Here is a 27,849-nt window from a genome sequence, read left to right on the forward strand (position 1 = left end):
TTCTGACAGCGCTTTGTGCCGCCCATCCAGCACCACAGCTCCATGCCCGCCGTCTGCTCCCCCTCCATCCCTCTCCTGCCATCCCTGCTCCTGCTCCAGCCACACTGGGAACACAGAGAACCCTCCAGAGCTCTGGGCTCAGTCCCCTCTGGCAGGCACGGCATAAGAGCTGCCCTGCTGGCTGCCTCGGCTGCCCTGCCTGTCATGTGCTGCTTCAGTGGGAGAAATGTGCTCAGAGAAGAGAGAAATGGGATAATCCGCTTCCACTGAAATCCCATCCTAATACCTCGTGTTTGGAAACTCCTCCGCAGACTGGAGCATGAGACTGCATCTCCTTCCAAACCAGCAACTCCATGGGGCCTTTCGCTCTGTGCTCCTTTTGGCACGAGGACAACTTCGGCTGGACAAGTCCAGGTACTGCTGAGAAAGTGGCTGAGGGAACAGGAATCTCCCTCCCTATCCCAAAGGCTGAACATCTCACATGACCCCCTGTGCTGCAGCAGGAATTTGCAACATGATGAGATAATGAGAGTCAGGGATGTGCTTCACTGAGAGAGGGCAGCTTTAGATTAGACATTAGGAAGAAATCCTTCCCTGTGAGGGTGGTAAGTCCCTGGCACAGGTTGCCCAGAGAAGCTGTGGCTGCCCCATCCCTGGAAGTGTTCAAGGCCAGGCAGGATGGCACTTGGAGCAACCTGTAGAAGGTGTCCCTGCCCATGGCAGGGATTGGTATGAGATGAGCCTTAAGATCCCTTCCAAATCAAACCATTCTGTGATTTTAGGAGTCTTGCTGCATCCAAAAAGCCCTGTCCATTTTTGGTCTCCCAGTGAGTTGTTTGTGTACATTTCATGGAAGCTGCTTCCATGTGCAGCAACTCACAAGTCTAACGGTTCCACCTTTGGGGAGTACACCCCATCCTTCGTGGCATCTTCTCTTGACCACACCACATGCACCTCCTGGGTGCAGCAATGCAACCCCTGCTTCCCAACACCTCACTGTAACTCAGCCGAAATCCAGCCTGGAGTTCTGTCTTCTACAAGGACTCAGAAGAAAGCATCGCACAGAATTAAGTCTCAATGCTTTTTATATGTAAAACACTGAATTTAGCTGCTAATGGCAATTCCCAGCAGAAAAGGATGGTTAGTAGTGGCGGGTATATTTATGAATACTTTCTAAGCAAATGCCGTGAGGCGGGAAATGTATCGGTCCTCACGGAAAGCTCCCCAGGCTGCTGCTGCAGGCATCTAAATGCAAAGTTTCACCGTGGCTTTTGAGTTTTGTGCTCTGCTATACATATCCCTCTCAAATCTCTTCTCTCAGGAACGGTTTCCCAGCCTCTCTCCCATGGTCACGCGTGTGTCACCGTGACCTGCCCAGCTCAGCAAGGGCAGCAGCATCTCCGTCCTTCGCCAGACACTCCACTGACTTGCCTGTAAATAAAAGTCAGGGGATCTACTTGACTGGTCTCCTTAGCTGCTCTCTCCAAAGTGGCTGAGAGCTGACATATAAAATACCCACGTCCTGGATTTCTGGGAGGTTTTCACTGAGAGCACATTGTTTTTCCCCAGCAAAGCCAGGAAAGAATTTATAGTCGGTCTGCACAGCGAGACTGCTCTGCTTTCTCTTTCCTGGGACAGGAACCCAGTTTGAAACAGATTGCTAGCAGCTAAATGCAAGTTCCTTAGCAGCTTCCAGGGTGAAAATATTCCCTCTCCAGATCTCCTTTTATGTCCACAACACATTATTCCGGTGGAGGGCTCTCTTGCTAAGAAAAGCTTGGGTAACTCCCAGCCTTGTCTCCAAAGTGGTTCAGGTGTGGGAGCCAGCTTCCCTGCAAGCATCCCTTGGTCCTGCTGCCCAGCTGAGATGTCCTTAATTCCTCCATCTGTCCCCTCCAGGCTCTGGCTGGCTCAACTCTCAGACAGTGAATACATACAGCAGGCTGCAAGGTTGCTTCTCCTAAATATACACTTTTCCCACAGCTTCTGGAGAAACGATGTCTTCTAAGTCCCCCAGCCCACTCCTTGGGGTGCTTCTGGGGCTTTCCGCGCTAAGCTGCCTTTGTCCCACACACCCCATGCAGACAGACAGGAGGTTCACACCAAAACCCACCTCTCCTCTCTGCTTTAACTGAACCAAAACAAAAAACAGATGGAAAATCAAATGCTGGCAGTGTGAAGCACGTGGGCTGCACTTGCATCAGCCCTCCTGGAGCTGCAGAGTGTATTCCCTCCTGCTCCGGGGTCCCAGGGCAAAGCCAGCCCTCCCCAAAAGGGTTATTGCTGGGGAGGGTCCTGCTATTCCCCCCTGCCAGCCACTGAGTAGTATGGAGGTGGGACAGAGGGAAGGAAGGGAAAGCCAGAGGCAAGAGCAGGCTTAGCATTTTGGGATAGTCCAGGAGGAAAAATTTCTCCCTCCAAGCAGGAGTTGCACGATGCACAGCGAACGAGGCACTGGGGTTGCAGACAGAATAGTGTCACAAACTGGACACTGAGCTGCTTTCAACCAAATTCCATCCATCCCATACTTCCTGAGGAAAAGCCCCTGTACAGGAAGGAACACCTTGCGACCACAGAATTAAGACTGTGCCCTAATGAATGCACGGCATTCCGCGGCCATAAGCCGCTCAGGTGTCCTTAATTCCAGGATTTCTTACACGCTCCATGCCTGACTTTGTAACCTTAATCATGTATTTTCTAGTGTTGCTCTTGTGCACACGTGAGCTTATCTTCTTTCACTGCGGCCTCTTCTTTTCACCATCTTTTTAGGATAAACAGTACCCAGGACTCTTCCATGTGTTTCCTTGGGAGTGCATCAGTGTTCTGAAACTTCCCTGAACGCTCCCCAGTTTTGCAACTGACCCTCCAAGCCGGGCTGAGTGCAGTGAGTGATGGGGCTGTGAAGGCTCAACTCCGGTTCCCGCGGGAGTTTTCCTCACCCTCCAATGCTCGGAGGTCACTCCCACATGTGGTCGAGCATCTGATAACCCCTGTGCCAAGCCAAGGCTCACGGCACAGCAGCAGGAAGAGCAGGAGCAGAGGGAGCCTGCGGTGGGGGCAGGGACCAGCGGCGTGTTTGTGGAGTAACGCTCAAACTGCCGTAACGGATTGCCTTGTTTACACTGGGCCCGGGGAAAATCACTCCAGGGATGGAGACAGAGAAGCGTCCAGAAGCCTCTGAGAGCAGGAGAAGCTCTGCCTCCTCCTGCCTCTTACTTTTGCTTTCAAAAACATCCCCCCCCTCCATTGCTGTACAGGGGCGGAAGCTTTAAAATCACTGTAATAAGCACGTGAGGGATGGGGAAAGGAAAGGAAAGGAAAAGTGTTATCTGACAGGAATGTGGCTCTTCCGTGGGAATGTGTGCTCCCCCTCGCCAAGAGGAGCCCTCTGTAGCCAAGGACGCACCAAGAAGGGTCACTGGGCCACGGAGTTGCCATGAAATGCTGGGAGAGGGAGAAGAAGAAATAGGAACCACCTTAAGGGAGGGGAGCCGCCAGCAGAACAGTTAAAATGACTAAATACTTTCCCAATATCACTCCTCCACGTAAGCATTGCTGTAATTGCCCTTGGGATGTTGCACAACGGCAAGAGGGAGGGGCAGGTGCTGGCAGGGAGGGAGTGAAGGCGTGCAAACCTCCAAAATCTCTGTCCCAGGCGCTGCTGTCATTGAGGAGAGACACTCACAGACGCCACTGCCACCTCGGGGCCCCACTGCTGGATTCAGCCCCCAAGGGGCCATTCCTCACACGAGCTGGAGGACTCCCGGGAGGACTCACTCCTCATGCCTCTGAGACACAGCGGGCTGCCCCAGGGAGCAAGAGCAAAAGGCGAGGAGGAACAGAGCCCACGCTGCACTGTGTGGCAAGAAAAAAAAGGGAAAAAGAAAAAGAGAGAGATATAAGGGCTTCATTCAAACGCTCTCGCTCTCTGGAAGTCTCACGCAGAGCAGCTGGTCTTTAAGACTGTCACAAGCACGCCATGCAAGCACAGAGCCCTTCCATTTCTGGGTGCTTTTATTAGTGACACTCAGACAGGGGCAGCCACTCGACCCCCGTGTGAAGGAAAAAGGCTGACTCATTCTTCCAGTGATGCTCAAGAGCAGGACATGGTGCTCTGCAGCAGCAGTGTGGGTCCTCTCCCGCTTCCTAAGCCACATCACCGGATCCGGGCTCAGATGCCACACACATACACACGCACCAGCTAATCCGCAGATGTGCTGGGTCCCTGGATAGAGCATCCACAGCCTCTGCTTCCAAAAGCTGCCTGCTGATGCTTGAGTCGAAAGGGAAACCTCTGAGAGATGCAGTCTCGAGGTTTAAAACATCTGTGGGCCATCAGCCATTAAATGGGATGCTATGATGGTTTGCTGCTCTCGGGTCTCACGCCAGGTTCATCGCTGTGCTGGCTGGGTCCCGTCCAGCAATGCATTAAGTGATGTGACTATTTCTGTTCTCATCACATGTTTGCTCTCATCCTCTCCAGGGTGTGCGCGGGGGGAAAAAAACACATACTCATTATGGAGTGTCTTATTTTGGTTTTTCCTTTCTCTGCGTAACGTTGGGCTGTTGGCAGAGGAGAAGGGGGGGATTTTGTTTTCCTAATGTCCATGTACTCAGGTATTTCTGTTAGAGGAGGCAAAGTCAAAGAAATGCTAATCAAATATCCAGGAGTGCACAGTGCTGACATCCGCACCTCGCTACTATATGGCCTTTCATTAGCATTACCTAAATGTACAACCGTACAAAGAGCAGATTTCCTTAGCAACAGGGCTGCCTTCATATTTCCTCCCCACTACCCCCTGCCCTTAGAAGAAAAATGACTTCAGCTCTTTCTCTGAGCAGTGCTGCAGCAGTGCTCCACGACGCTGCCAGGCTTTGCTATATGCTGCATCTGGGATGCCTGGCTCTCCACGCTGGGATCCGCCAGCCATAAAGCAGCCTCTTGACTTAGCTCTTCTGTACAGCCACAATAAAACTCCTCTCTTTTCCTCACGGAGCATATGCAAAACAGCCCTGTAACAGCAGAGGGGGGATCCTCTCCTCCAGATGACTTACAGCTCCCCTTGCTGAGGGAGGATGTCCAGCATGCTCGGTGGTGCCGGCATCGCCAGCTGATGACTCCTCTGCTCCCTGCCACCTGGGTGTGGGGTGACAGCTGCCCATGTCCCCAAATCACACTTTAAGCCACCTTCGCCTTGGGCAGGGAGCTGCCAACCCCCCTCTCCCCGGATCTGGGCCAGGAAGACTGAACACTTCATCCTCCGCGCTCTCCCCCGGTGCCACAGCCTGGTGCGCTGGGCTATTTTAAGAGCTCGTCTGGGAGACTGGCACACGCACCGCGCTGCCGGGAACTCCCTGCTTCTGTTTCAAAAAAGCCGGAGGCTGGGAGCCTGCTGGGACTCACCCCTGTGATTCCCAAGGTCTGACCCTCCTCTCCCTGGGACTGGCGCAACGCTGCTGAGTCAAACGGAATTAGTCCCAATTAGCACCGGTGAAACCGGAGGAGAATCGTGCCCTCCCCGTGCCCTCCCCGGCATTTCAACTCCCCTCCAGCCAGAGGCTGGGACCACTGAGCCTCCCCCTCCAGGCATGCCCCTGCTTTTCATCTCCCCGCTCTCCAACCTGCTGTTCTGTGTCGCCATTCCCTGCCTTTTCCACATGGATACTTCTCCTTTTCCCATTATGATGGGGTCTTTGATTGCACGATCGCATAACTATAATGAGACAAATATTTATTTTGCAGATATGGGTTAATCAGACCGAAGGTATAGAAATATTTCATGCGCTAATCAGAGTACCTTCAGCAATCAGTATAGTAAATAACTCAGGTAAATTAACATAGGAGAGTTCCCTTATCAGGTTTTAGTCTAAGATATATGTGCATTAAGGACTAATTTGCTCTCCCCCCTCAGATTTGGGCTGGAGCCCAAGATGAGGTTGAGACCAAGGTTCCCTCCCATCAGCTTTCAGGGGAGCTGTGCGGGCTTCGCTCCTGGCAGGATCAGACGCCAGGATGAATATTCAGCAGCACAAACGCCTTTGTTTTCTGTGCTCTGCACCTTTAAATTTCCAAGGGCTCTGCTGTTTGCAGCTCAGACAGCCTTTTTGCATTCAGTTCGCTGCAAGCTGACACAGAAGACACGATGGAGCAGGTTGTGTCTCCTGCTCTGAGCCCTTCACGCCACTCTGGCAGCGTTCAGGGGCCATATTAAGAGCTGTGAGTAATTAGTGAATTCCTCCTGCCCCAGAGCGGCACAGAGCAGCCATACGGGGCATCTCTTGGCAGGTTGGCAGTGGCCAGCGGGCATATGCAGTGCCAAGAGCAGAGGTGGCTCAGGGACATTGGGCTCTCTGCAGGTCCAGAGGGGCCGAGAGTGGGATGAGCCAAGTGAAAGCCCAAGAAGGGCTCTTTGCTTCAAAAGGTCTTCTCAGGGTGCTCACCCAAGTGCCTGCAAATTAGCAGTCCCAGGAGGCATAGGATCATTAAGGTTGGAAAAGACCATCAAGAGCTGTGCAGATTTCCCCAGCCTCAGTGTCCCCCGAGCAGGAGTGGCTGTGCTCCTGCCCCAAAGCAGCTCCTACAACTGTATTTTCCCTGTTTTGCTCTGAAAAACCTCCCGCAGAGGAAACGCAGAGGATCTGCCCTTGCCTCTGTCATGTTTTGGGATCCCTGAGAACAAAAAGCACCGGAGGAATGGCAGGCATTATAGTAACGATGGTGACAAATTTAATTAGAGCAGGAAGCTCTGGAGTGGATTTCAAATGGCAACACGGCATTTTGTGTGAAAGCATTGCCTCGCTCCCCCCCCTTCCCTCCCCGCCTCCACCACGCGGCTCCATCCAAACCCACCCCACCCCGCGGGATGCATCCCTCTAATTTTCCCACATGTTGTCCCCTTCATCCTTTCCCCCCCAACTCCTGAACCAACACATTCCCGCGGTCTGGAAAATGCAACCGTAGGAGCAATTCAATAATACAGCGGCCAGATGTGCAACAGTATATCCAACATGTCATTCAAAGGAGCCCTTCAGTGGAGCCGAGACATGCTATCCCGCAATCTTAACTAATACATCCTGAGGCCCTGGAGGAGTTGATGGATGTATACAATTCCCTTTCCTACAGCTGTGGTCCCTTTTAGAGTGGGCATCCAGACTCAACAATAGCCCTGCTGTTGCTTTCAAGACAGAACCTCTTCAGACAAACCGGGCTTAATCCTGACCCCGCTTACACCCACCCGGGCTCTGCCGAGGTCGGTGGGGTTTGGGAGCCAAGGGCTGGGAGCAGGATCCAGCCTCATGGAGACGCTGTCTGCTGTTTCACCTTGTGCTACAGGCTCTGAGAAACCTTGGTAACTGGTTGGAATATAACCACCTTGGGGAAAAGGCAAGCAGAGAGGAGCAGGTAATAAGATTTCTAACTGGTGCTGGTAGAAAGAAGGAAGTAATATAACAGTTTAATTAATCTATGCCTATTAGCGTTATTAAAGAAAACAGGGAGCTATTGGAGATTTACCTCGGAGAATATCATCAAACGGGGACCTTCTGCAGGGAATTTTATGTCTCTGTGCCCAATTTATAACCAGCACGGAGGTGTGGTGTTAGTGACAGCCAGTGCTGAAATGTCACAGTGCTTAGAAGTCATTAGCTGGGGACACAGGGAGAGAGAAAGAGAGGATGGAGGAGGGGACAAGGGAGAAATGGGGAAGGAAGGAAAAGGAATTAATTTAATTAAAAATATCTTTAGAGCCTGTCTCTTGATTTGTGTGGTTTTGGGGCTTGGCAGAGCTGCTGAGAACGGTGTGGAAGGAAAATCAAGGTTGCTGGGGCTTTTTGAAGCTGATAAAAAAAAATAAGCACACTTTTCATGTTCAGGAAGATAAATCCCCATTTTCTCAGTCTCAAGACAATCCAGTTATTTACTGACAGTTTTACTGTGAAATAAAAAGGGCTTTAAGCTCCTTTCTACTTGATGTCTCCATAGCCTGAATATTATTAGATCCCAGCCTGGTGCAGCTGGAGTTTTGGTTAATAAATTTAACGTCATTAGACAGAAAAGCCTTCAACTGAATGTTGCAATTCTTCCCCCCCCCCTTTTTTTTTTGCTGTTGCAGTCAGACTGTATGTAGGTGGTAAGAATCAAAAGAAAGGAAGTACGCTTGGCAAATAGGGGACTGCTAAAAAAAGGTTTTGCTCAGGCTGGGGGTTCAGTGCGAGGGTGTTTCACCCGCACACAGGGCAGGGCTGAGCCCCCCCCAGGGGATGCACCCTGACACGGCACTGGTTTCACAGCATCTCTCTTCAGGAGAGCAAAACTGATTTCACAGTGGTGGGGTGTCTCGGGGTGCTCCCACTTAAAGTGGTGGCACTGTGGGTGGCCGTGACACTGCCACCGCAGCCAGGTCTCGGGTGGTCCCTGGGAGCAGCAATGCCACGATGCTCAGGGGCTGTCTTGGTGCCACCACCACAGGGTTGCACTTAGGGTGGCTTCTCTGAGAGGAAAAGTCTGCTTTTCCACCCGAAGTCTGCCTCAGAGCCATTGCAAGGCCAAGTGTTGGTGCAGCAAAATGTGCCTTGGTGGGACGAGGAGGGGAACAGCCATGGTGGGGTGTGCGAGGGGAAGGCAGGTGGCAGAGGAGCTGCTGTTCTTCCCCACAGGGAGACAGGCAGCTCCAGCCCCTCAGAGTGGGGCTTGCTCCCGTGGAGGGAGAGCTCTCAGTCAAAACCAGGCAGGTCCCTGTTCTCCCCTCAGGCTCACTGTGTCTCCTCCTGCCAGCCCCTGTCCTCAGCTGCTGCCCCCACCATGGCCACGTGCGTTCTCCTCCCAGCAAACATGTTGACTGGGAGGAAGAGACCGAGGAAGACACCATGGAAAACACCACAGCACTTTCATCCCCCACCACACACCTCCTCTACCTATTCCCCAGCTCCCGCCCTGCCACCTTCCCACCACACGCAGGCGGCTGCCATGGCCAGGCCATCCCTCCCTGCTGAGCCTGAAGCACGTCAGGCCTGGGGGGATGCTTTGCTTTGGGGAGCTGGTCCTGGTGTGTTGGTTAAAATATGTCCCAGGTGGTGGGTTTCTGATCCCAAAACCCTGTGGGTATTGTGGACACCAGCAGAAGGCTCTCATGGTGGAAGTGAGATGCTGAGTGACCCCCCCACGCGGGCAGCCCTGCGGCCATGGGATTCACTCCAGGAGAAAGAGCCTCTGAGCCCTTTTACAAAATAAACAGCGGTGGTTGGAAGTGCAGGAGCAGGAGAGGGGTCTCAGGGAGATAGCGGGGGCCGGGCAGGGACGGTTGCGGAGCTGGGGGCTGCCGGGACGGGAAGGAAGTGGTTGTTGTGGGAGTAACGTCAGGAAGAGCTTTGGCTGGGGCCCGGGTGGGCAGGGAGAGGGGAGATCAGAGAGTTCATGGGACAGCAACAGGGAGGAAGTGCCCAAGGGAGAGGAGCCGAGGGGAAGAGCCCGGATTGGGGATGGGGAAGGGCTGAGCATCCACCCAGTCAAGAGATACCTATCCTGGGAGCACAACCGACCCCAAAATCCTGCTGGATTCAGTTTTCTCCCCTGCCCAAAGCCATTTCTGAAAAAAGGTTGTTTTGTTTTTAAAAAAACATCCCCCCTCCGGTGAATAAAAGCAAAACAAACAACCACAAGCCGCGAGGCCGGGTAATGAGCAGCAGATGGCTGGCGATAACAGGTACCTTCATACCTGCGCACCCCTAATCCACAGCCTTCCCACTTGGAGGTGCTCCCAGATCCACGGCTCTCGCCAGCCCAACAATCCCAGCCCGGTTAGAGGATACGGGAGTGCAGACAGCAGCGAGCTGCTTTAGGGAAATCCAGTTTGGAGCCAAGTCAATGCATGCAGAGTCATTAATCTAGGTCTGGTGCCAATAGGGATGGCTTTGCATTAGCCGGGCCCCTTTGTAGTTCAGACAATCAGTCGTATTCAACCAGCGCGAGATAACGCTGCAGAAAGCTGAGACCATCGCAGCTCATTCCTCCTGTAAGGGGCGGGGGGAGAGGATTTACAGGCAAAATAGCATTGCATTAATGGGACTGCTCAGTATTCTGCACAGACGCTGGCGGATAATGTCTTTGCAAACTAACTGCAATAAATTAATTAAATTAATCTACTATGCCGTGCTTGTCCCCACCCAACATCAAATTCAAGGATGATCAGGGCTTGCCTTATCCTCCATAGCCTACGAAAGAATCTGATCTCACTTGCTCTAGAGTTTCTGAGGCACTGAATTGCAAAGTACCACCTGCCTCACTAAACTAATCACCAGCCTGGTGGTTTAGATCACATCAGTTTTACATGTAATTAAGACTGTCCAGGAGGGCATGCAGCTGCTTACATGGTCGTTCCCTCTTATACAGCAACGTGCCTCCTGCTCAGATAGGTGCAATTAAACAAGCCTGTTCACAGTCATTAAGCATTAATGCACCTCATTAGCATAAGAACTGGAAGAAGCTTTGATGCAGGGAACCCCGCAGGAGAAGGAGATAGAGAGAGATGTACATACAGACAGGAAGGCGAAGGGCTGGGCCACCACCTTCTCGTGGCCCCGACCAACCATTCCAGCTCCATTTCTCCAAAGCAATGAGCCATGCCGTGCCCTCCTCCCCAGAAATGGGACTGGGTTATCTTTCTCTCCCCCTCCCCCTCTTTCTAAATTATGCTGGTGGAAAGGGAAAAAAAAAACCACCACACCAAACTGTTGGGATATTAACCTAGCGAATCCATTAATAAGCTGAACTCTCTGTTGGCTTTGACACAGCACACTAAAGCTTTAAAGAGACAGGGCCCCAGACACTGGAGATAGGGGCAGAGACAACAGCGCTAACAAAGAGCCACTGTTGCCACGGCCGTGGCCATCTCGGGTAGGTCCAGCTGTCTTTGGTGTTCTGTTTTCCAGACACAAAGAGCAGACTGAACCGTTTTGGTCTGAATGGCTTTCATTTGATGGTAGAGAAAATGAGAGGGAAGAAAGAACCTAAGTAAAGTGTCCAGGAGAGAGGAAAAAAAAAAAAAAAAGGACAGGAGAGGGGAAAAAAAAGAGCATGGTGTGTTGCAGGTCTCCAGTGAGAGAGGCTGCAGCTCCCCTGAGCACAAAATGGGGCTGTCTCAGGGCGCAAAGGAAAGGCGACGTGATTTTGGAGCAGGATGGAAGGGAGGATCTGTGGGCAAGCAGGATGTACGCTCCAGGGGAGCCGGGATGGATGCTGACTGTGTCTTACCTGCCTGCCCAATGCTCTGCACAGCAATGTACAGGTCTCTCAGCACTGCCAGACCACAGACAACAAACAGCAGCTTGCCTAGCTTGGTTTTAATCTCACAGGACAACCTGTGTTTGTACAGTCCCTGGCCCCACCGGGCTCAGAGCTTGTAAGGAGTCTCCAGCCTGGATCTCGGTGTGTTAGTATGTGGAGCCTGAGTGAGCTTTACTGTCACCTCATCAAGAAACGAGTGAATCAGCTGGAAGAAGGGAATCTCTGAGTGAAATGGCTGTAAGGAACCACCAGATGCTACCGTGGAGCTGTTCTAAATCCACACCTCAGCCCAATCCATATCCCAAGGCTCCATCCCAAGTTGGGACAGGATGAGCTCACCCTGAACAACCCTTCCACTGCACCCTCAAGGTGCCCAAGTCATGCCCTTGCACCTCTACCAGAGGCCAAACCTGCACCCCGTAAGCTTGAAAAACAGGTCTGAAATGCCCAGTCCAGGTTCCTCTTTCATAAAACACAGCTCTGAAAGCCAGAAATGGAAGCTGAGACTGGACAAATCCGTACCCACCCACTGGAAAGCCAGGCGGGTTTGCCCATACAATACACTCTCCAGCCTCCATCTAGTCCAGCTCATAAGTGATAAAAGCGTCCACGACTGCAGCTCTCATCTGGGAAGAAGAACAAACAACCCAAGTAGATCTTACCACTGGGAAATGGTTTCTAAGGGTCTCCAGAGATATCCTCTTTCCTACGCTCATTCCATTAGTGCTGTGCATGCTCCATTGTCCCAATCTCTCCCTCCTTAGTGGTTACATCCTACAAACACAAACAGATTTCGAATCCCCTGTAGCTCTTTGGCCCATGTTGATAATAATTCTCCCTCCTTGAGCACCTTTTATCTAGAGATCTGGAAGCATCTCCCTGGCATTATTAGCTATTAGCTTCTCCACCATCACACAAGGTAGGGTGAGCAACTGTTACATCTCACAGCTGAGGGGCACTCTGGCACAGCACAATTAGGGATTCACTCCTGCCAAGTGGTGCATCCCCTTGTGCCCTATCAGTGGCACAGAGATGGCAGCATTTGGTCCCTGGATGATTTGGGCTAAATCCTAAAGGATTTGCCAACAGCATCAGTGAAAGGAAGAGATCCCAGGTTTGTGCCTGAATCACGAAACCCTCTGTTTTCCCTTCTGTGCATAGAGAAGTCAACAGAAAGTCTCCCATGGATGATAATGGGAAATTCAGGCTTTTTGAGTCAGTTGAAACAGCTTTTTGGGGGGGGTGGAGGTTTGGGCAAAGAGGCTTTTACTTCACAGTCATTTTGATAAACCAAGGAGCCGAGCTTTTACCCAGCAACAGGCTGGGAGAATGACTGATGGAGACCATGACCCCAGTGAACCACAGCCTTGCTCCCCCAGTCCCTTCCCATTTGCCTTTTGTGATTACAATTAGTAGTGGGGGCTGGCAGGTGGGGGAAAAAATGAAATAAAATAAACTAGAAGCCCCCCCCTGCCCCGCTGCCAGCCCCTCATTGTCTGCAGAGGCTGGCTGGGGCTCTGCACACTGCAGTCCTCTGCCCATTGTACTGCTGAGAACATGCGAACAGACGCTCTCGGGCGATGGGTTTTATTGAACGCAACTTCAATGGCAAATGGAGAGAGAAAGGGGGGGGAGAGGAAAAAAAAAAAAAAGCAGCCTTGAAAATCCATGCCAAAAAAAAGAGGTGGGGAGGGTGTTTTTTAATGCAATCAATGGCTCCTTCCTATAACTCTGCCTGTTGTGAGGAAATTTCTTTCCAGTAGCAGCCAGCAGCAGTCCCAAGGCTGTGACATTGCTGTAACGCTTGGAGCTCAGCTCTCTATCTCTGGCAGCAGCCCCGTCTTTTTGTCATTATTGGCTGTGATTGCAGGGGGTGAACGCCAGCTCACAGAGTGCTGAGATATTGCTGCCTTCCCCTCCCTCTGGACAACCTGCCCTCGGAGAGGAGTTTGGGGAGGGGATGGGGGTGAAAGAGGGAGCTGAATCCTCTCTGCCTCCCCTGAGTATGCTCCGATCCAAGCCCACATGGAGAGGTAGAGGTCCCCAAGGCCCTTTTCGGAAAGCTCATTAGGAAAGTAGTGACAGATGCATTAGCTATTAAAAAAAGGGGGGGGAGAAGCTATCATAGAACTTTAAAAAAAAAGCAGCAGCAGCCGCCCGACAGTTTTATTGCTGTCAGATCCTTTTTTTCGTGGGCACATTGCAAAGCAGGAGAGGTTTGGGTAAATATCTGACGCATGCACGCACTTCCCATGCTCTGGGCTGTCAATAATCCAGCTGGGGTATTTCTCACACCCTCGGGAGGGAGCTGCCAGCTCTGCCCATTGCCACTGCAGCTACTCACCCTTCCTATCCACCCCCGGCACCTCCTGGAGAGGAGTTTTTGGAACAGGCATGTCTGGCTGCATGCAAAGCTGCGGGAAGAACCTGCCAGGATGCCACGGGGGGCGAAAAAAAAATGGGCGTCAGCTGCTGCCATCTCTGACTCTGAGCTGCAGCCTGGGGAGGACAGGTCTTGGCATGAGATGTTCCCTCCCAGTCTAAGCAGAGGCTGCTGAGATGGAGATAGAGTCCTGCATGCCAGGACCTGCTGTCCCTGCAAGCTCCAGCAACGCGCTCCATGGAAGGAGGGGTACAGGTCACACTGTGCAACTGCATCGGACACACAGTGAGGCCCCTGGCCCTGTCTGACACCCCACATCACAACCCACAGCCCTTGGAGCTCGGGGAACAGGCACACACACATCAGTGGGGAGCACACAGGCAGGAGGAATCACCTCCATGCACCCAGGGTGAGTGACATCTGGCAGCAGCTGGAAGCCATGGAGCCCCACGTAGGGACTGCAGACCAGGCATGGGTGCAGGTTGGAGATGGTGGGTGCTGGATGAAGATGCTCGGGATGGAGGTCCAGGCTGGCAAGCCACAGTCGACAGGGGGGCAGATGATGGGGAGGAAGAGCCAGGATGATGGTGTGGGTTTTGTCCCTCCCTATCCTCTGAACTGAAAAGGCCACCACTGCTCTTACACCTGCATGAAGAGCAGAGCCCAGGTAATAACAGAAGAACAACAGATGTTGCACCTGCATGACAGCTCCCGAACGGCGCCAGACGATCTGAGCCGCAACAGCAAAGCTCTTCACACAGACAGCAATGGGAAACAGGGATCAAAATACCACTTCCACAAACACGCTCCCAGCACCAGGTACTGCCTCCACACACAGACCATCCTCATCACTAGCAGACGCTCAAGCCAGATACATCCCCTCCAAGACCTCAGCATCTCTCAAAAAGGGGGCACAGCTATTTCAAAAGCAACTAAGAGGGTACCAGAGGCAGCCCTCAGCCCACACCCCCCGACCTCCCCTCCTGCCACCTCCCAGCCACAGTGAGGAGGCAGAAACCTCACCAGAGGAAAACAGCGGCAGCAGAAACCGTCCCCCTCGGTCGAGTTTTAAATGGCTCTCAGATCCCTTCAAACAAATCTAAATGCACCGATCCTATTGTGTGCATAAATCTTTGCACCGGGGCCTGCACGCCTCCACACTATTGATAAAGAGAAACGAGTCTTAAATATTTAATGAGCGAATAAACCCGTTAAGAGGATATGATTAACTGCACGCCACAGCTCTGCATTTAAGGTGTCCCTGCTGTACCTTTAGAGGGGTTTTATTTTTAAGGGAAATCGGCAGCAGCAGCTGGTGGAAGCGAGCAGCCGGGCTGTGCGGGTGCCGCACGAACGGGAACGCCGGCGCAGCGCTCCACTTTGAGGCATAAATATGCCACAGGAGCCCGTGTTATTAAGGGGGGGCTGAGAGGGAGCTGTATTGACTCAGCCCAAGGGTGAGGGGCAGAAAATAGAGCCAAGGAGGTTTTAGGTGAGGTGGCAGGAGCCAGGCTGTCGGTTAGAGAAGACATGTGAACTCTGCACCTTTCCGTCTCGCCTGGCAGCGAGGGGGCTGCTGGGGGGATCAGGAGACCTTGGAGCTATTTCCAGCTGAACCAGGGAGCTGGAGTGTGACCTTGGGCAAGTCACTTACGGTCACCCTCTGCCTGGAGTCGAGCTCTGCATGAGGCAACTGGAGTCTTTCCTGCTGAGGGTGTGGATCAAGGCAGTAGGAGGTGTGACACCTGCTCCTACAATGAGGTGCCAGGATGGTTGAACCTTCCTTCCCTCCACTGAGCCGGCAGCAGCCCCAGCCCAGGCCCGGAGCATCAAGGGCCAGGGTACAACACACCAGCCAGCCCACAGGATGTTTCTCAGGCACACAGAGAACCGCTGACGGGAAGATTTTATGAAACCAAGTGCTATAAATGTCCCCTTGCTATGTGACTTTTTATGTTTCTAAATTATTTTCATCATTATTTTTACCAGAGTGAGGTGAATAATACACAACAAGCCACTGTGAATCATCACTCCAGTTTTCAGATATGTTAAATTTAGCTGTTTTGGTGCCACCTTTTTGTTTATATTCTCCAAGTGTTTCTTGCCAACAAGTTACCAACAGGGATTTTTGGCCAGGAAGGGGGGGAAAAAAAAAAAAAGCAAGACAGACTGTTAATGTTAAGCGTCAACTAAAGATATTGGAAGAAAGTGAATTTCAAATTCTTAATTGCAACAGTTTCCCTCCCCAAACCTCAAGCCTAAAAATTAAGCCTGCCCAATCGGGAAGCCAAAACCCATCATGTGATGTGAGATCCCAATTAAAACGACTCTCATTCTTGAGACCGAGTATTCACAAAAGAGCGAAGACTGCGAATTATTTGCAGAAATTATCTGGAGAACAATTTTGAATAATGAATACGATGGGGGAAATCGCAGCCACTCGGAATACTTAATGCAACTACAAAAAATCGCCAACAATTTGCGAGCAGGAAAGAGGTGAAACGTGTGGAATAGATCATTTAGCACAGTCCTGCCACCATCAGTGGCTATTCCATACGACCGGGGCCCCTGCGTGGCTGTAAATGCTGCAGGAATTAGCTGTAGCGACTGACGGGCAGATGGAAGTCATGCTTGGAGATACACCTAATCAAAGAGGCTGTGCTGCCACGGCCAAGTGAGGGACCCACACGCCTGTGACCTAGTATAAATCAGGGCAAGGCAACTCGGGAAACAGGATGTGCAAAGCCACCCCTGGCAGGAGGAAGGGATGCTCCGGGTGACGCAGCCGAGCGCAGAGCAGCTGGAGAGGAAGAGGCGCGTAGCCCTGACACACGCTGGCCAAGTCCCAGGAGACACGAGCGCAGAGTAACATCGAGGATGAGCTTCTGGACTGTGTGATTGCAGCTGGTGGAAGGGGTGGGAGATGCCCAGGGAAAGGAGAGGTTCCAGGTAGGTTCTGGAAAAAAACATGGATGTGTGCTGCTTCACCAAATGCTGGCTCTGCCATGGGAAATACCGTCCCAACAGCCAGGGACTGGGAGCATCCAGACATCTCCAGAGTCCGAAAGTGAGAGACAGGGCTTCAGCATAACCCACTCTGCCTCATATCCTCAAGCCCTGAGCTAAGCCAAACTCTGGCTTCACCCCGAGAGCTGCTCCCATGGCCATGCTCGGAACGTGTGGGACCAGAGAAGCAGGAATCTGCTAAAAACTAAATGCTCTGTCTTGCCCAGGAGCCAAACTCCACATCTTTGTTAGATTTACTTTATCACAGCACAAGCTGTGCATTGCACCTACCAGCACTGAGCATAGAGGCCAAACCCTCACCTCTGCCCTTGGAGCTCAGCTCGGAGAACGGAGCTGAAGGGAGAAGTCAGGGAGAATGTGGGGGGCAGAAGTAGGTAAAGGAGAGAGGGTGCTGGAGGACCCTGAGGGGCCATGGCAGGGCAAGGAGGAGATGGAGACCTTGGGGGGCCAGGCAAAGTCTGCAAGCAGTGCTCACGTGGGGAGCTGCTGGGCCCTTTCCTGCCCAAATACTGTGTGTAAGGCAGAGCAGCAATGGTCTGGTAAAGATGGAGCTGTTTTACATCCCAGCCTGGTCAGCTGACGTTTATCAGGGTAACAAAAAGATACAGCCTGATCACAAGACAGGCTGACAGTGCATCTTCCCCTTCTGGGGAGGAAAGTCAAGTGCCAAAGTTGTAAAAGTAGTCCAGTCATCTTTCGTATCTTCCCTTGCCCACAGTTTGACACGTGCAGGGATAGTTCCTCTCATCTTCCTTTGAAATAAAAGAGGAAAGAAAAGTGCACAAAATTCTTCATTTCAGGTCCAGGAATTAAAAAGAAACCAAATTCTTCCAATGTTTCATGTCAAATATTCCCCAAAGCTTCTGTTACGGCAATCTAAGAAAGCAGAGGCTGGATCTCTTGAATTCCCTTGAATTCAGGATGTTTCTATCAATCCATACCAGCATTTCAACAAGCCTGGTTGAGAATACTCAGGAAAGCCAGGCTGTTATATGCCTGGACTGCGGCAACAAGAGAACCACTCAGGAACTGAGAGACTCATTATTCGTTATTAACTCACCTGGAATCTCTGATTTCTTATGTGTTATTTTGCTACTTGGCTGTGAAGTGAAACAGCTCCTTAAAAAATAAAAAGAGGAAAAAGTGAACCACCCACCACTGCAGGATCATCTTTCCAGTGGATTCTAGTAGGTCATCAGCAACTGCATCAAAAGAGTGTCCTGGGGGCTTCAGGGTTTGCTTCTTGTGCCCCTTTATTTACTTCAGTTCCCTCTGTGTGCACTACCAGCCCCTGCAGAGATTGTTTTGCTCCAGCCTCTGCTTTTCCAGGTTCAGGCACTGGGTATTGCATTTGGCTGTTTTCAGAGCGTGGGTGTTTGCTTCACGTGTCCCCATAGAGCAGAGTCCCCTCGGAAAGCTGTTCCAGGCAGGAAACTGCTGCTGCTTCTGGTCAGGGAATCACATGGGAAAAATCAGCTTCTTTTTCAAAAGAGCCTCCAAGTGAGGAGTTTGTTCCAGAGAGATGGAGAACTGCTGAGATCCCATGGGCTCTGCTCCTTCCTCTCTGACAGATTCCCCCCAGCACCAATTTGGCTAGTATGGTGGTTTCCGTAATTAATAACTACTTGTTGGGATAACAACTTGCCAAGTTAACAACTTTCTATGCCCCAGCTCTCTTACAGCATCTGTGTGTTATCCTGCTGACCTTGCAGACAGGGAAACCGAGGCACAGAGCTGGAGAAGGACAAGGCTCCAGCAGCATCTCCAGCTGCAGCACTTGGGAGCTCCATGGATGCTGCCCACGGGCTGCGATATCAGCATCGCCCACAACCTGGCTGAACTTCCCCAAGGTCCCCTGATGAGGAATCTCCTGTGTCCCCTCTGTCCCCACTCAGCTGCCATGAGCTGCTGGACTTGGTCCCTCTCTCCTGGGCATCACTTTCTGTCTCTGGCACCCAGCAGGCACCTCTCCTGACAGCAGGGCTCTGCCCCAGGGTACCACCTTTCCCTGCACCATCCCCAGGAGGGCATCATAGCAGGGCTGGTGCATCTCCACCGTGGCTGGTGACAGCAGGGAGGACAATGACATTTGCTGCAGGAGCCTGACATTGAACCCAGCCAGTCAGAATGGCGGGTGTTTTGCTGGCAAGGGTAGCGACTCTGCTCCGACACCGTCAGCGAGGGGACAGGAGAGGGAGGGGAAAGGAAAAAAGCCGAAGCAGCAGCCAGACAGCTGCCTCTTCCTCCTCCTCCTTTTGTGCAGAAATGTGGTTTTGTTTGTCAGTCAAACAGATTGTTTTCTCCTTCTTTGCAGGCCAATTGTTTCTGCTCCTGCAAGATAAGGGATTGAAAAGGGCTATATTTTTATGGCACTGAATCTAGGCCCTCTGAATTGGAGGGGAGACATCATGTGGGTGAGGGATGCCTGTTCAAACCAACAGTTTCTCTCCCCAGTTCCACTCTCCAATCCTATTTCCACCCCCATTTGCCTTTTTTTCTCCTTCCTTCTCCTGCCTGGAGCTGCCTCTCAGCCCTCTCACTATTTAATCTCCGTCTCTCCGGTGGACTCAGGAGGTTTACACAGCTTCATCCTCTTTGCACCATCTGCTGAAAAGAATCTGTCTTTCCTCTGCTGCTCTGTCCAGCAGCTCCTCCTGCCATCCTTCCACCTAAAAATGGCAGATCTGAGCTGGTGACACGGCACATGACATCTAGAACAAACCTCAGGAGGGGAGTTTCCTTTTCTGTGAAGGATTTGCCCAGAAAGCACTTTGGAGAGCCAGACCCCAGAGTGTGTCATGAGCAGGATGCAGATGAGGGAGGAAAACAGTCAATAAGAGCAAGCCCAGGCCAGGGAAAGACAGCAGGATTCTCTTCTGGCTTCCAGAGTGGGTTCAAGGAGCCTCTGTCCAGTCTTCCTCCTTTCTCTTGTTGAACTCCCCCAAATCCACAGTCCAGAGGGGATTCCATGATTCACAGCGATGGAAATGCTGGAACAATGATCATCAGCATCCCCAAGCCAATGGACCTGGAGAAGGTCCTTGCTCCAGGGATCACCAGGGCTGGAGGCAACCTCAGCCTTGCTGTATCCCAAGCATGAGTCCTCTGCTACTGTGCGTTGATCACATCACACACCGAGGACCGGAGGGAGGATTTGCCTCCCCTCCTTGGGGGATGAGAGCCTGGAAGGGGGCAGCGTGGTTCATATCCAACTCATAAGCCTCTCAGAGCTCAGGCTTGAGGACTGAGATTCACTCAATTAATTTTGCTTTGGCAAAAAGTCCATTTTTATTGCTATTTCATGCCTTCAGTATAGATTTTCCCTGCTCGTCTCAAAGGGATAATAAAACCCGACTCGTTCTTTTTATAAAAGTCTCACACTCCCTCTCTCACCAGGCTCTGTGTTCCCCAGCTAGAGATGTAAATTTAAAGGGGAAATGCTGTCATTTAAAACAAAACAAAACCAAAAAAAGCAACTCAGAAAGCCCAGCTTTGAGCATATTCCAGCTCTCAAAACTAGGCCGTGCAACCGAAGCAAAAACCAAGCTGCCACCTTCCCGCGGTGAAGCGGCATTCCCACAGCGATCCCACCCTCCCGCTGAAGACCGGGGGTGACTGCCAGCACCAGGAAGCAACTCTCCATCTTGCAGAGCTGGTGATGGCCCTTGACTGCCTGGAATGTGTTGTTTTTTCCAGCCTGGAACTGGTGGGCACAGGTGGTGACCGCTGCTCAGAGACGGTTCTTTGCACTTGGATGTGACACTGGTTCTCCAGCACCTGCACCTGCCTCCCTCCTCCTCTTCCTCCTCTCCCTCCACACCTGGTGAAAGCTTCCTTGCCGCCGGCCTCAAGCAGCTGTATACCAGCCCTCCTGGGGAAAACCCCAAATCCACGCAATGTTGAAATCCCAAATCCACGCGATGCTGAGCACGTGGATTTTGAGCATGTTTCCAAGCAGGTAACGGGACAGGATGGTGGCAGGACGATACACAGGTCTGCCTGTTCCACCCCAGCTGGGATGCATCCTGCCTACTCTTCAGAAGGGCTGTAGCTGCGGAGCATCCCTCTGAGACGTGAAGAAGGGAAAGGGAAATGCCTTTTCTGTGTCTCGTGCCCCGCTGCGGGGGATAGGATGCGAGCAGAAGCCAAGTAGAAGCCCTGTCATTAGTGAGTGGCAGCAATTGCCTGGGGAGAGGGTGGGGTCCCCAGCACCAGCTGGATTTAAGAGCAGATACGAACCTGGCAGGGCTGATTCAGCCCACTAGGATGGACTCAAGACGGTTCCCCCTGCCCTGGCCATGTGTCTGATTTGGTGACGTGCAGAAATCCACCATCACTGGGACTCTCCTGTCTCAGCAGGAACCAGGAGCGAATCCAAAGCAGAGCGAAGCCATGTGAGGCGAGAGGAGACACGCAGGTGCCTGCACGGTGCCAACCCAGCACGGGACCGGACCAGGCTGACGGGTGACAGCCAAACCCTTCATATTCAAATGTTTTTCCTTCTCCCCATCCTTTCCCTTTTCCTGCACCTCACTGCCAAGCTGCCTGCATGCCCTGGCTGCCAGCAACTCAGAGCCCTGCCTGCACCTGGCAGGGGAGGCAGCGCCCACGGCGAGAGGAAACCCACAGCTTGCTCTGCTCCTGCAGGTGTGCCTGCAACCCACAAAAGTTTTAGGGCAGCTAACAAGGATGGGCAGGAGAGGAAAGATGAGGAAACTCCCAGCAATACCACGCTCCCTGGATGACTGATGGTCCGGCACCTCTGGGCTCAGCTCTGGTGCTGCCAGTGAGGCTGTGGAGTGGCTCCGTCAGTTAAACCAAAGTTGTGCCATTTTCTCTGATGTCAGAACAAACCGTCCTTCCCTGCCGTGAGCTGCCAAGCCTGAGGGATGTTATAGAAAAGAATTCTGCAGCTGCCCCATTTCAGAGGGAAATCAGTTGGAGTCCCTAGATTTTCCTGCAGAGCCCTCACAAGGTTCGACCCTCCAGGCTGGAAAATCCTTAGCGAGCTGTGACAACCTCTGCAGCTCAGGCATAGGCGAGAGATGATTAAGACTGGCTGAAATCTCCCAGGACTCTGACATGTGAGAGGCCCCATGCAAGACAGAGAACCACCTCAGGCTGCTCCTTGCAACCTGCAACTCCCCTCACCTTAGCACAGAGCTGAAGGGAGACCTCGGACTGAGTGAGGCCAGGAACCAGGTCACTGCCACTGGTTTCCAGGCAGCAAAGGTTTGGAAGAGCAGAGGATCATTTAGCAGAGCGACAGTGAAGGTTCAGAGCAGAGCCTTCAAATTACACGCTACAGAGCACTTTTCCTGCCTAAAAGGTCTCTGAAATGACTGTGGCGGCTCTGAAACGAAGCACTCTGTATGCAATTGTTCCCTGGGGCTTGCAGCGGAGACAGAGCCGGGAGAGGAGAGGTGGGTCTGCGGTCCCTGGCACGGGCAGCTCCTCATCAGACAAGGATGCACACTTTTTCTGGGCTCCACGGCACAGCCGTGCCGCTTCCCTAAATCTCCACAGCGGTTTCTACCGGTTATGGTTTTTTTTTTTTATTTTTATTTTTTATTTCTCACTTCCTGCCTTGAACTTCACACAGCTCCCGGCCCCAGGCTGCAGAGCTGCTGCTCAGGATGCAGTGCCCCCAGCCTTGTGCACAGACCCCCACTGAACCCCCCACCATCATCGCTCTCGCCATCGATCCCATGGGAAACAGGGAGGGAAGAGCACCCAGGGGGAACATGTCCTTTCCTCCATCTCACTTGGCTTCTTCCTATCCTTCTCCACTCCATCCCCCAGCAGCTCGAGGTCCATTTTCATCAGGCAGTGACAGACACCAGGAGACACAGTCTCAGCACCAGCAGGCACCACGCACAGCCAACCTCTGCCTCACCCCCCGTGGGTCCCCCAACCCTCTGCCACCAACACACAGGTGACAGCACCCACATTCACAGAGCCACCACGGCGCTGCTCACCCACCTGGGGAACACACGCTGCCACCCCGGGGGAGGCAGCTGTGGGGTAGGAGCACTCCACAAAGTCCCGTCACTCAGCAGGAAACCATTTCTGGACCACCAAGGAGGCTCCAGAGATGCCCAGGAGCTGGGGCAGCTGGAGCTGAGCTGGAAGAGCTCTTGGAAGGTGCTGGCACCACCGGCAATGCCCTCCCTCCACTGGCACAGGGCCCTAGGAGCACTCTCCCATGCAAAACCCCAACTGTTGGGTTTGTTCTTCCAAACCATCACTTTGGGAGGTCACCTGAGGGCAGCCAACCCGGTCACCGCTCACAGCCAAGGGGATTGCTGGCAGGGGCCAGTGGGCACAAGAGCTTTCACCAAAGCCAAAACCTGCTCACATCTAATGGATGGCATCGCGCTCTGTCTAAGGCAGTGGGGGACAAACACGCACCCCAGCAACATCCTGCTCTGACGTCAGCGAGAACCTCCAGCAGGTCTGCGACGTCAGCCCGACGCTTCCACCGGCCGGAGAGCCCTCGGGATGCCGACCCCGGGCAGCTCAGCATCTGCATTGGAATCCCACCACCATGCTCAGGGTGCTACTCCAGCTGCACATTTCCAGCGGGGGTGGGAATACACACACACACGCGCACACACACACACAGAGGAATTTAAATGGAATTTCACAGCTGCAGCAGAAGGGCTCAGGGGGGGCTCGGGGCTATCAGAGATGCACCATGTCCCCCCTCGGCGTTTCGGCACCACCAGCTGGGAGCACCGCGGCCACCCGCACCCGCGGGACCGGGGGGGCCGGGGAGCCCCTCCGTGACGTCATCGAGCCCGGCGCCAGGCTCGCGTTTTGGGGGGGTCGAGGCGGGTTTCGGAGGGTTGGGGGGGGACCGAAACGGGCTGCGGTTGGAAATGCGAGTGCGGTGCGGTGGGAGCGCGGGGGGAAGGGAAGGGAAGGGAAGGGAAGGGAAGGGAAGGGAAGGGAAGGGAAGGGAAGGGAAGGGAAGGGAAGGGAAGGGAAGGGAAAAGGGGATGTGGCGGCGGTGCCACCGCCGCTCCAGCGGCTGCAGCCGCCGCTGCGAAGCGAAGCCCCGGGGGGGTAACGGGGCGGCGGGCAGGGCTCCCCCGGCCGCCGGCAGCGCCCGCTCGCTCGGCCCCTCCGCTCCTCCCGCCGGCCCCTACCACCCCCCGCCCTCCCCGGGCCCTCCCCGGGCTCAGCGGCCCGCCCGGTTCTCCCCCCTCCCCGGGAGCCGCGTAGCCGGAGCCCTCCTTACCTGGCGGGCCGAGCCCCGCTGCCTCTCAGCGGCGGCGCTGGGCGGGGGCGGCCCCGGCGGCCATGCCCGGGCGGCCGCGCCGCTCTCCCGCGCCGTGCGAGCCGCCTCGGCGGTGTCAGCGGGCGGGAGCCCCGCGCGGCGCCGGGAGCGAGGGGAGGGACGGCGGGGGCATGACCGAGCGCCGTCGGAAGTGCACGCGCGCCCGCCGCCTGCCCGCGACCGCGGCGACACCTGCCGGCAGCGCCGCCGGTGGCACCGGGCACGCACCCGGCGGGGGCGGCGCGCACCGCGAGCCGCGGGGCACGGCGGGCACCGGGGCAGGGGGCGGGCACGGCATACCGGGCACCGCGGGCACCGGGGCAGGGGGCGGGCACGGCACGCCGGGCACCGCGGGCACCGGGGCAGGGGGCGGGCACGGCATACCGGGCACCGCGGGCACCGGGACAGGCGCTGGGCAGGGCATACCGGGCACCGCGGGGCGGGGGCGAGCATGGTACGCCGGGCACCGGGATGGGCGCTGGGCAGGGCATACCGGGCACGGCACGCCGGGGTGGGCGCTGGGAATGGCAGAACGGGCACCGGGGCACGGCACGCCGGGCACCGGGGTACGACACACGGGGCACCGAGGCGCGGCACACGGGCGCCGGGGCATGGCATACCGGGCAACGGGGCGAGCACTGGGCATGGCAGATCAGGTACTGGGCACTGGGATGGGCACTGGGCATGGCATACCCGGCACTGGGCTGCTCCACACGGTGCGGTGAGTCCTGGGTGCCAGCAGCAAGAACCGTATGGCAGCTTCTGGGCAGCACGGGCTGAGTGTTATGGAGCAGGCATGGGAGGGTGGCAGCGGTGCTGGGTACAGGGAACCCTCCCGGGCACCACCTGCCAGGTGCTGGTACTGGGCACTGGTGCTGGGTGCAGGGTAGTCCATTGGACAGTATCCACCAGCTGCTGGCAGTGGGCAGGATGAGGACGCTGGGTCAGGGCTCAGGTCTGGATTTGGAGCTGGGGCTGCTTCTGGGCTTTGATCCACATTTGGATTAGGGCTGGACCATGTATGGGTCTGCACTTAGGTGTGGGTCTGTATTTAGATGAGTATTTGGATCTGGATTCTGATCCACATCTGGATTTGCATTTGGAGCTGGATTTGGATCCACATCTGGACTTGCATTCGGAGCTGGATTTAGGTATTCATCTGAGTCTGGATCACACACCCTTCACAAAAGGTGGAGGTGGCCTGCCCACCCCCTTCTCTCCAAGCCTTCCATGGGTGCAGAGAGCACAATCACCCCACGAGGTGTTTGGGGCTGCCCACTTATCCTGCCCCAGGCAGAGTGGGAAGCCCCAGGGGGAAGCTGGGATGTGCAGCAGCGTGGCGGGAGCCCTGGTCTGGGAGCCAAGGGGTGGGATGAAATGGCAGCAGTCCCGCTGGCCTTGGCTGTGCTCAGCGGTGTGTCTGGGGCTGAACGTGCTCCAAGGAGGAGCCGAGGTCAGGGAGGGGGACGAGTGCAGGAAACATATTAAGTGAGGAAAATTGGCTGCAGCCAGCAGCGCTGCCTGATGCTTGCCTGGGATTTTCCTCTCCATCAGGTATCTGGTGTAAGCCCTTGCTGTTGGGAGGTTGCAGCTGATTACCCGTGTGCATCTCACACGTGCCAGTGGCCACCAGACCTGCTTTGCACCAAGAGAGGTGGCACCTGGGACCCCTCTGTGCGTGTGTCCCCGGTGCTGACACCCGGCTTTGGCCACGGCGACGTGTGCAGATATTTTAAGAGGAAGATTCTGTGCTCTCGCAGCTTGACTGCTAATTTATAATCCTGTTTTCCTATTAAAATAAAAGCCTCTCTCTTATTCCCGAACGTGAGAGCCAAAGCGGAGCTCTGAGGAAGTGCCCTGTTTGCAGAACACACTGAAACACACAAAGGAAACGAGGCAAAACCAGCGTTTTGCACGTTTTTGAGCCTCATTTTAGCTGTGACTTGGAACAGCAGAAGGGAAATCTTTTCCAGCAGGATGTGCACAGCGGGGGGGTGTGTGGAGCTGCTGGTGTCCCTTTGGAGCAGGGCCACCTGCCTGCTGAAGGACAGCAACCGCTGCGGGTTCCTGCTTTGTCCCTGAGGGGTGGCAGGTCCCTTGGGGGTCCCAGGGACTAGAGCTGGAGCAGCGTGTCCCCTGTGGGGCCGGCCAGGCAGGGATGGCAGCCGATGGCAGGAAATACCTGCTGCTCCGCTGCTTCCCGGCCAAAGCGAACAAGAGGGAGAGTGTTCCGAGGGCGGCTGCGGCCGCGTGCGGCAGGAGGGGCCTCCGAGGGACACACAGGCCATTGTTCCTTGAGGATGCGGGGCGGAAATTTGGATGGACCTGTGGTGTGCCGCCCTCACAGCACTGCCAGGGCTGTGAGTGGGACCCAGGATCCGATGAAGTGGATCAGGGTGGGAATTCATTAAACCTTGTGTCTGGTAGTGGCATCACTGATGGTGGTGCTGGGACAGTCCTGGTGGGACAACCCACTCGAGAGGGCTCTCCTACTCTGTGCAGTTGGAGCATGGCATGTGCTCAAGGACTTTTAGCCTTTCCAGAGCTCTTACTGGTATTTGTCATGGTCCAGCAGTAGCTCTGCTGTCTGTCTGTCCATCCGCACCCTGTCAGCCTTGCAGTAACCTGGAAAGACATTTAATACGGGCTGGGTTTGATCCACACTTTGACATTCCTTCAAGTGCTCCCTGGTGTTTTCCTGTCGCTTGCACAGTGCCTTTTCCCACCAACGCTCCCTCATTTCTGTGAAAAGGAAGAAAAAGACTTGCAGAGTGTGCCCAGCCTTGCAAATCCCTAATTACCCACCACACATCCTGGCAAACCGGCTTCCCTTTGAGCAGCGTTTCTGTCAGCAGGGATGGGGTGCAGGCTCTCCCCACTGTGGCTGATGATGCTGGTCCTCCCCCCTCACAGGGAGAGCCCTGAGGGGTTTGTCTGGCTGCTCCCACCGAGCTCCCACCCAGCTCTGCTCTCCTTCCCCCAGCACCCGTCCCACACCAGCTTCCGGAGGTTTTTTAGGAGGGAGGAAAAAGGGGGAGAGAAGAGAATGTGCTGCTCTCCTTCCGTGCTTCGCCCTTTCTCAGGAAGCGGCCAGATTGTTTCCATTAGGAAAAGCTGAGGATCCAAGTATTTGTCAATGACCAGGAGATTTGCTGATGGTAGCTGCTGTTCCCTAGAATAATGTTGAGCGAGGTGCTTGGCGTGGACCCATCCTTTTATGGTAAAATTAGGGCTAAATGCTGGGGGGATTTGCATTTGAAGTTGATTGATACGTGGCATTAGCGCACGCATAGATAATTTTGTATTTTGAGAGCGCTGAGCAAGGAATAATTTTTATTTTGGGTCAAAGATAAGGGCATTGCGTTGAGATGAAATATGCAGGGGTGCTGATCTGTGTCACGGGCACTGCATTTCTCTTGGCTGGGTAAGGAGATGGCAGACCCACATTACCCATTCCTGCCCTTGCTTTTAAGTGCTTTGGGTCTGTGCCCGATGCAAGGAGCAAACCCCCCACTGTCACTTAATGCCAGGACATGGTTCCAACTTTATGAGCTTTGGAGTTTCCCATTATAAAAAGAAAAAAGAAGAAGAAACCTCTGTTCTATTTTATTTACTTATTTTAGTAGCTGAAGGCTGTGCCACTGAGAAACATTAATTAAATAGAACAGGGTGGCTTTATCATTACGGGAAAGGTACAGGCAGAGTGTTCCCAAGCTGGTGGTGCCTTTCAAACCCACCTCTGGCAACCTGGACTGATGCTGTTGGAAGAGTCTTGTCCTTCCCTGTCCTTGTCCTTGGACCAGCTCTTATGGCACATCTCAGGATGTGCACAGGACTGTTGGCTTCCCTGTGTTGCTCAGCCTCTCTGGGCTGCTG

General features: G+C 54.0%; 1 protein-coding gene and 1 long non-coding RNA gene across 4 annotated transcripts in view; one reads left to right on the forward strand and one right to left on the reverse strand.

The window, feature by feature from the left end:
- Window positions 1-24,090, reverse strand: part of RAI1 (retinoic acid induced 1) — a 74,352-nt gene extending 50,262 nt beyond the window's left edge. For 2 of the 3 annotated variants that reach the window (XM_027743090.2, XM_039381457.1), the window contains exon 1: window positions 23,935-24,090. The gene's annotated coding sequence lies outside the window, so the exon portion shown is untranslated. Of the gene's footprint in view, window positions 1-22,673; window positions 22,954-23,934 lie in introns of those variants that run through there. The other variant, XM_039381458.1, reaches the window with a different exon arrangement.
- A 292-nt stretch (window positions 24,091-24,382) lies between these two features.
- Window positions 24,383-25,821, forward strand: LOC120323279. The gene is made up of 2 exons (XR_005563587.1): window positions 24,383-25,124; window positions 25,528-25,821. It is a non-coding gene; the product is annotated as an uncharacterized LOC120323279 (long non-coding RNA).
- The last annotated feature ends 2,028 nt before the right edge of the window (window positions 25,822-27,849 follow it).

This window comes from Pipra filicauda, unplaced genomic scaffold (genome assembly GCF_003945595.2).
Source record: "Pipra filicauda isolate LSUMZ 115617 unplaced genomic scaffold, ASM394559v2 scaffold226_size1812527_pilon, whole genome shotgun sequence".
Lineage (NCBI taxonomy): Eukaryota > Metazoa > Chordata > Aves > Passeriformes > Pipridae > Pipra > Pipra filicauda.